The sequence below is a fragment of the Lates calcarifer genome, linkage group LG8, assembly GCF_001640805.2.
Source record: "Lates calcarifer isolate ASB-BC8 linkage group LG8, TLL_Latcal_v3, whole genome shotgun sequence".
Taxonomy (NCBI): Eukaryota; Metazoa; Chordata; class Actinopteri; family Centropomidae; genus Lates; species Lates calcarifer.
The window spans coordinates 18,682,570-18,691,442 of NC_066840.1; the positions used below are offsets into that span (position 1 = coordinate 18,682,570).

Below are 8,873 nucleotides of genomic sequence, written 5' to 3' on the forward strand. Positions count from 1 at the left end.
TATACTATGACATTTTTTTACAGTTTTTGACACTTACTATACTATGACATTTTTTAACAGTTTTTGACACCTCACTATACTATAAATTTTGAGGCCTCACTACACTATGACATTTTTGACTGTTGTTGATGCCCTACTACAATGACATTTTTTGACAGTTTCTAGGCCTTACTATACTATGACATTTTTTGATGGTTTGTAACACCTTACTATACTGTGACATTTTTTGATGGTTTGTAACACCTTATTATACTGTGACATTTTTTGATCATTTTTCTTGCCTTGCCATAATATGAATAATTTTTTGACGCCTTACTATAATATGAAATTTTCTGGCCGTTTTTGACGCCTCACTATACTATGACATTTTTTGATGGTTTGTAACACCTTACTATACTGTGACATTTTTTGATCATTTTTCTTGCCTTGCCATAATATGAATAATTTTTTGACGCCTTACTATAATATGAAATTTTCTGGCCTTTTTGACGCCTCACTATACTATGACATTTTTTGATGGTTTGTAACACCTTACTATACTGTGACATTTTTTGATCATTTTTCTTGCCTTGCCATAATATGAATAATTTTTGACGCCTTACTATAATATGAAATTTTCTGGCCGTTTTTGACGCCTCACCATACTATGACATTTTTTGATGGTTTGTAACACCTTACTATACTGTGACATTTTTGATGGTTTGTAACACCTTACTATACTGTGACATTTTTTGATCATTTTTCTTGCCTTGCCATAATATGAATAATTTTTTGACGCCTTACTATAATATGAAATTTTCTGGCCGTTTTTGACGCCTCACTATACTATGACATTTTTGATGGTTTGTAACACCTTACTATACTGTGACATTTTTTGATGGTTTGTAACACCTTACTATACTGTGACATTTTTTGATCATTTTTCTTGCCTTGCCATAATATGAATAATTTTTTGACGCCTTACTATAATATGAAATTTTCTGGCCGTTTTTGACGCCTCACTATACTATGACATTTTTTGATGGTTTGTAACACCTTACTATACTGTGACATTTTTTGATCATTTTTCTTGCCTTACCATAATATGAAATTTTGTGATGGTTTTTGACGCCTTATTATACTATGACATTTTTTGGCAGTTTTTGACGCCTTACTATACTATGACATTTTTTGATGGTTTGTAACACCTTACTATACTGTGACATTTTTTGATGGTTTGTAACACCTTACTATACTGTGACATTTTTTGATCATTTTTCTTGCCTTGCCATAATATGAATAATTTTTTGACGCCTTACTATAATATGAAATTTTCTGGCCGTTTTTGACGCCTCACTATATTGTGACATTTTTTGATGGTTTGTAACACCTTACTATACTGTGACATTTTTTGATCATTTTTCTTGCCTTACCATAATATGAAATTTTGTGATGGTTTTTGACGCCTTATTATACTATGACATTTTTTGGCAGTTTTTGACGCCTTACTATACTATGACATTTTTTGATGGTTTGTAACACCTTACTATACTGTGACATTTTTTGATGGTTTGTAACACCTTACTATACTATGACATTTTTTTACAGTTTTTGACGCCTTACTATACTATGACATTTTTTGATACATTCATGATATTTCGCTGTTATGCTTCTTTTTTTTTAACCCTTTGCTATACTGTGACAATTTCACCTTCATGTTAGATTACTGGATATTAGATTACTTTTACCATTACTTTTATATTACACAATATTTCTAAATTTACAGATAACTTTTAATGATGCAAACTACATTCAATTACTGCAAACTACTTTTATACTACAGATAACTATTACATCTTACTAATCACTTCTCAATTACATTACTTCTATTAAAACATTACTAATCTATTACTTTCATTATTTTTATGTTGCAGATTACTTCTGCTATTACATTGATGTTAGTACTTCTGTTACATGTTTTTGTTTACCTCTGTGACATTTGAGACAGTTCAAGTGTCTCTTTCATAATTATATTTTTTATAACTGAATAAATTGTTGATCTGATCTGTCTTTTATAGAAATAAAAATATTTTCTTACCTTCACCTTTGGTGGATCCTTTTGTTTCTGTGAATTCAACTGAAACACAAAGAACATTTGTTTAAAACCAGGTTTTTCTAAACACAACATTAATCAAAAATAAGTACTACCATCAAGGCATAACTGGTCATTATCTTTCACATTAACAGTCATTTTATCCTTAAATTCCTCCTTTTCTTTGAACTGTTCTTACATGAACTATGTAAATAAACTTCATTAATTGGTTAAGTCTATGAACCAATTATATAACTATTCAGACTAAAGATCAAATACTGAACATAAACAGTTTAATGTCAGCGCTCTGTGTTGGGACAGTTGATGTAAAGCTGTTTTTGACACACCTGGAGGCCTCTGTCCTGGTCTCAAAGAACTTCTTCACTGTACGAAAGATTCTGTAATCGTGGATGGTGTCTCTCTGATCGCAACCCTGGTCTCCGACGATTCTTGTGCAGGTCTCTGCAAAGCATGGACAATGTCTCTGATCATGGACAAGGTCTCTGCGATCATGGACAACATCTCTGATCGTGGACGATGTCTCCCTCATCTCCTCTCCAACCATGGACAATCTCTCTGTGATTGTGGACGATGTTGTGGACACCTTGAGGAAATCGTAGAGAAACATAAAAAGGAAAATTGTTAATACACTACTACCCATTCCTTATCAAAAACAAAACTAGGAGCACCCCCATAGCCGAATGGTTGGGGCGCCCTGAACAGCTGGTCCCCAATCCGGCTGGACCCTTACTGCGTGTCACTCCCCTATTCTCTCTCTCCCCGATTCCTGTCTCTCTTTCACTGTCCTGTCGATAAAGACTAAAAAGCCCCAAAAAATATATAATTACAAGAAGAAGAAAAAAAGTCAGATAAATGACTAGGAAAAATGTAGTTTTATGTTGTTACTGTTTATATACTGTTTTTACAAAAAACAAAACTTAGACGACCCCAAAGAAATGTACAATGATCAGGAATGGACACAGAACTACAGAGACACAGTAAGAACGACCACAAAGAGACAAAAAAGCAGGTGACCATGAATAGATGTAAAGTGGCCAAGTAAAGACGCAAAATGATGCAATAAGACCACAAATAGACACAAAATGATCACAACCACATGATAATCAGACAGACAGACTATCGAACAGTCCACGTTGGGGGTCCACACTTCATGTCAGGGATCAGTCATGCAATCGCAGACACACTCTTACCCACGCAATAAAAACGACTGAAAGTGGAAATAAAAACAGTCATTTTAAAAGAAGGCTAATGCTAACGCTCGCCGCTAACGCTAGCCGCTAGCTTGATTGGTCTTTGGCCTTACCCTCGCGTCGCATGTGTGTTCAGCATCCAGCCTCACTCGTGTTCGTCAAAAAAGCGGCGCCAAGGCTTGTTTTAGCATGCAGGCTTCTTCGGTAAGTAAGTTTTCTCACAGTACTGACAAACCGGAGCAACGGTTCAAACGTTGGTTTGAATCTGTTTCCCAACTTCGTCTCTCTGCCTCGCTACGCTCTTCCCAGAAGCCCATGGGTGATGACAACACACGCAAGCCAGAGAGCGAAGCGGATGCTGATGGCAAGCATCAGGCCGGTTTTAGGTTAAAAGCTACAGTCTATGGTTAAAAGCCAGTTACTCTCACCTCCTCAAATTACGACACTTTAAAAAATTAAAATGTACCAAATGTATCATCTAGCTCGTCCTTTAGCAGAGCCTGCTGTGTGTTAACAGGTAAACAAAAGACAGAAGAGCATCATTTTGTCTGACTTTTTACTTAATTCTGGATTTGAATCTGGTGACTGTTGTCAAGCAAATCTGATCAAACCACAAACACAGAGATTATTTTCATTATTGATTAAATGATGATGATGATGATGATTAGTTTCTAAATTGATCAGTTAATTGTTTTCTCTATGTAAGGTATAAAAACAGTGAAAAAACATGGTTATAGTTTGGCAGCCTGAGGTGACATCTCCCCATTGGCTTATTTATTCAACAATAATACATGAAAAAAGCATCAATAGTTTAATTTTCTGTGAATCAACTAATTGACAGCTGTACACAGTCCAGATGAAACGTGGGTTTTTGAGAGTTACATTTTTAATAAATGACAACTTTTAACTTTGACGTATAAATATTGAGGAATACTTGGGACCTTAAATTACTTTAAAAGTAACATCTACCACAACGTTTTAGTTCTTACAAGCCAGTCTTTTTTTCATTTCCTTTTTCTTATGCTGCATGTTCGAAGCTAACCACAACCAGCAGCAGGTTACTGTCGTTTTGAAAGCTTACATTCTGCACATACTGTAGCAGCAGAGGTATAAAATGTAACAGTCTATAAATTATGTGTTTTGCATTGTAAAGCTAAGAGTTAAAGGGACTTTTCTACAACTCTGTATCACACAAGACCAAGTATAACTTCACACAGTGCTGATACACTGCAACCAATCAGTTCAACCCCAAAATGCTGGTAAGTAAAAACGCATTGTAGGAATATTTCTGCACTCTGGTGTGTATTTGTTGCAGCTTCAGATGCCAAAACGTGATCCAAATCTCGACTCAACAGCAGAACTATTTCAATACTGCAAAAGAATGAAAAAAAAAAAGACTTTAAGACTCTAAGCCACCACCCCTCCCTGCTGCCTGTCGCTGGCGATTTCGATGACTCCCATATAAAGCACTTCTGACGTTAAACACCTGTTAACTTTTATGTCTTGAGAGAGGAGTGGCTGAATGGGGGAGCATTATATTCAGTGCCAGTCGGCCTGGCCAAATCCCCAGTGGAGGAAAGACCACTCCCAGTGCAGAGAGGCAGCAGCAGGAGTGAGTGAGCCCCCTTATCCCCGCAGCAGCCCGTGAGGATCCCCTCCACTCAAAACCAACAGTTACCTCTATTCCAGTTGACAGCTGTGTGAAACCACCATCTTTCCTTGGCTCTCTGCTGGATAAACTGCAGCGCTGCTACCAACCAGCACGCTTGCTTAAGATGAAAAAGAGGGAGATGTGAGGAGGTTTGAGGCAGTTTATGTTGTTGGTGTTTTGTATCACAGTCAAGATTTCTAGATGCCAGTGCTCAAGTGAGAGTGGTGCAGTGCCAGAAACCAAATAACCAGACACACCCATTATCAGTGTATCTCAATCCAGTTTCCTCAAACAAAGGTCTGAATATTTTCTTTCGCTTGCTACTGGCAAACATTGTCATTACTTCTAGCTACAAGAACTTTGAACACCTCATCATCTTATAATGAACAAGTGAAGATTTTAGCAAATACTTGAACTAACTGAATTGTACTTAGGGCAATTAATATTTATTTAGTACATTTTGTATCCACAGTATTTTGTAAACTCAGTATCTATATGGGCTGTGTTTAAGGAAACTTGAGATGTGTGATTAGAAAATGTAACAAGCATAAAGAAGTAGAAAAATTAACACGTCACATTTCAGGTTATGTCAGATGACTAAAAATGAGCAAATAGAGTAAAGGCTTTATTTGAAAAAATACCTAGAAGCAGGTCAGCATTTGCTCAGATTTGTGGAGCAGGAGTTAAATAAGTAGATTTAGATTTTGAACTTGTGTTGCTGCTTTCTTTACTTTTTCAGCATCTCACTGTGAGGTCCCTGCTGAGCTGAATTCAGCGGTCCTCCCTCTCATACATAAAACCTGCAGCCTATGAATCCGTCTAATGTGCCTCAAACTGCTGATACTCAGCAACGGAGAAATGCTTGGCAAATTCAGAAAATCATTTTGGACTACAATGCAAACGACTATAATAAAACGACGTCTCAAGTCACTCCAATGGCATCGGGGAGTGAAAGGAGCGCTGTTTGTCTGCCAGAGCTGGTGGCTAAATGAAAGCTGATCCAAACCTTTAAATGAGACGTGTTGGGCTAATATTTTAAGGCTTGGATTGCAGTACCAGGAAATACCTGAGAGAGGTACACCTTGAAGGAATCAAATTTAGCAATCCGCAGGAATGGTTGGAAAACTTCAACCAGAGGACTCGGGCTTTCCGTAACCTCTCTCCATGTTTTTTGGATCCTGAGAGTTCAGGTGCAGCGATTAAAGCCTCCTCACGTGTTAATGACGGTGGAATATTTCATTCTGAGTTTGTCAGTTTTATCCCCCATTAGCAGGCAGGAATGTCCTCTCCTCTTCTCCGCTCTGAGGTGATTGGTTAATGTCTTTGGCTATTTACACGTTACAGACAGCACATCCATTTAGGAAACAGAGGAGATAACATTTGAGACATAATAGGGGTGAATTAATAAAAATCTGTATGTTCTGCTCTGTGCACTGTTTTATCTTTCCATAAACAAAGATCTCAGCTTTCCAAAAGTGCTGAGTTTTGGAAAACAGAAGCAACACAGTTTAGGTTTCCTTTAGTAGTTGGAAAAACTATGAAAAATATCATGTCAGTATATTCTGGACACATAAATATGTTTTAACAAGCAGGAATGTGGATTAACTGCAAGATGAATAATAATAAGAGAAAAGTGTGAGAGCTTAAAAATAATAGACCAATGTGCAGTACTTTCATTTGGTGCTAAATCCCACTCAAGAGATGCACAAAAACTTATCTAGTATAAAAAATTTTAACTTTAAAATACAGAAAGTGAAATAAAAAATCAGAAATTATGATTATCAACCACAAGTAAAAACCTAAAGTGATTTATCGGTTTGAAACAATGAAAAAAGGAAGCAATATTCACTATTTTTACATTCATGAAACAACTGTCTTTACATTGTCAGGCAGTTAAGATATCTAACACCATTGTCTTTATATACACTTAACTCCAAAACAATACAAATATCTAGATTACCTCTATTAGAAACAGTACTTTGTCTGCAGCAAGTGTTGTAGAAGAAACTGTACATGTTCTGTCATATTTTTCCTGTCAGTGACTAATACTGCTGTTATTTCAACAGAGAAATACAAAAAAAACCTTCCTTTACCTGCTGAATATTACGTATAAAAACAAAAACTTAAAAAAAAAAAAGTGGGAGGAAAACTTGTCCTTTCATTCACAGAATGAATATTAAATAATAAAATTCACAATGAATGCTAAATGTTAAATGCTTCACTGTGATTTCTATCTCAGTCACATGAATGTGTAACAGTGACGTCTGTAGAGGTCTCTGACTGACTGACGGCCAATTTCAATTCACCCTCTTTATCTCAAAGCTCGGCTGGCCTGCACATTAGGCCTTTGATTGGCCTGAAATACTCTGGTTCACTGGGCATTACTGAATAAAGGGAGGAATGATGAAGTCTGATCCAAACCATATGGGCGTAGTGCAGTAGAAAGTATTCTGGGGGATTCCTACACAGATCCTCAGGTTTACACTCAACCATCAGAGGAGAGTGTATAATACTATCCAGAGCTTTTCAATATCTACAGTCAATGAAGCAGAAACAGCTTTACGTGCTAACTGGGTGTAGAGGCTCTCTGACCCCCGACAACAAAACTGACTTGAATATGGAGTGCAGAAAAAAAACACCACTGGGGCGCACGGGTCCAGCGCTGTCAGAGGGTTCAACGTTTGGCTCTCTTGGAAGGGGGCTCCTCTGATTTCTGTCCTCCCCGCGTTCGCACCGCAGGAGGGCTGGCCTCCCGTTTACGGCCCCCCTTCGCTGCTGCTGCCTGGCCCCTCGTCCCGCTGCAGGAGGGAAACAAGGAGCGAGTCAGTCCGTTTGTCTAAAGTGTCATATTAAGTGCTGTAAAAGTTTGTCTTTGTTAATTCAAGAGTTATTTCTGAGAAGTGTTGCAATAACCAGAACATGCATGGAGACTGGAGCTTGGCCACATAACCCCTGGACTGAAAATACAGTGCAGGAGGCAGATTTCAAAAACACACATTTAGGACTTTAGGATGTTAACTGAAATTCAATTTGAGCTCAAAAACAAAATAAATGAACAACTCTGACTACATCTGCTCAGAAACTACAAAATCTGCAGAATTAAAAAAACAAAACAAAACTTCCTAAATAGCAATGAAAGACAGATACAATACATTTTCTCACAGATGTGATGAAAAACAACCATGACAAAAAACTACATTTGCATTTGTAGTCATGAATCATTCAGTCTGCTCTCTAAATATATAGAAACTGAAGAGAAATCTTTGTCAAACAGAGGGAGACATTTGAAGAAGTTGCTTCTTGAGGAGGGACCGGACATTTTAAAACAAGAGGGTTAAATGACGAATTAAGACTTAAAGCTATTTTTGTAGGGTTCACTGGATTTTATCTGCTCTCAAACATTTTTTAGAACAGTTGGAAATTTAATAAAGGGCTGGAGCATTGAAGACTTGGGAATTAGTCAATTATTCATAAATATTAAGAAATGAAGGAATTCTGAGTTTTGAAACTTTTGTTTAAAAAAATAACACAATGTGCTGCATTGTATTGGAGATTGGAGATTAAGTCTTTACTCTGATGAGTTAAGATGAAATACTGTTATTTACCAAAATAATATTTCTGAAATGTTGGTTGTAATATTACATTTTACATTTATGGCTTTGGTCTGAATTCATTAGTTGACTGATGGATTAGTTGATCAAGAGAAAAATAATCTATAATTATTTTCATAATCGATTAATCATCAGTTATTTTACCCAGCAAAAACATCAAACATTCCCTTATTCTGTCAGTGTTTTCCCGCTTTTCTCAATAATAATCAATAAAATAATTGTCAGATTAATCAGAATTGAAAATAATCTATACTAGCAGTTCTGTTAGGGTTATTTACATTACCTTGCACGTTTCTTAATATCCTGAGAGTAAATATTGTACTGTATTT

General features: G+C 36.5%; 1 long non-coding RNA gene across 1 annotated transcript in view; it reads right to left on the reverse strand.

Moving 5' to 3' along the window:
• The window catches only part of LOC127142719 (uncharacterized), a 15,297-nt gene extending 11,628 nt beyond the window's left edge, over positions 1-3,669 (reverse strand). Inside the window, exons 1-3 of the long non-coding RNA XR_007813699.1 lie at positions 3,396-3,669; positions 2,419-2,533; positions 2,078-2,116 (exon numbers count right to left, since the gene is read on the reverse strand). This is a non-coding gene — a long non-coding RNA (uncharacterized LOC127142719). The remainder of the gene's footprint in view (positions 1-2,077; positions 2,117-2,418; positions 2,534-3,395) is intronic.
• Between the last annotated feature and the right edge of the window lie 5,204 nt (positions 3,670-8,873).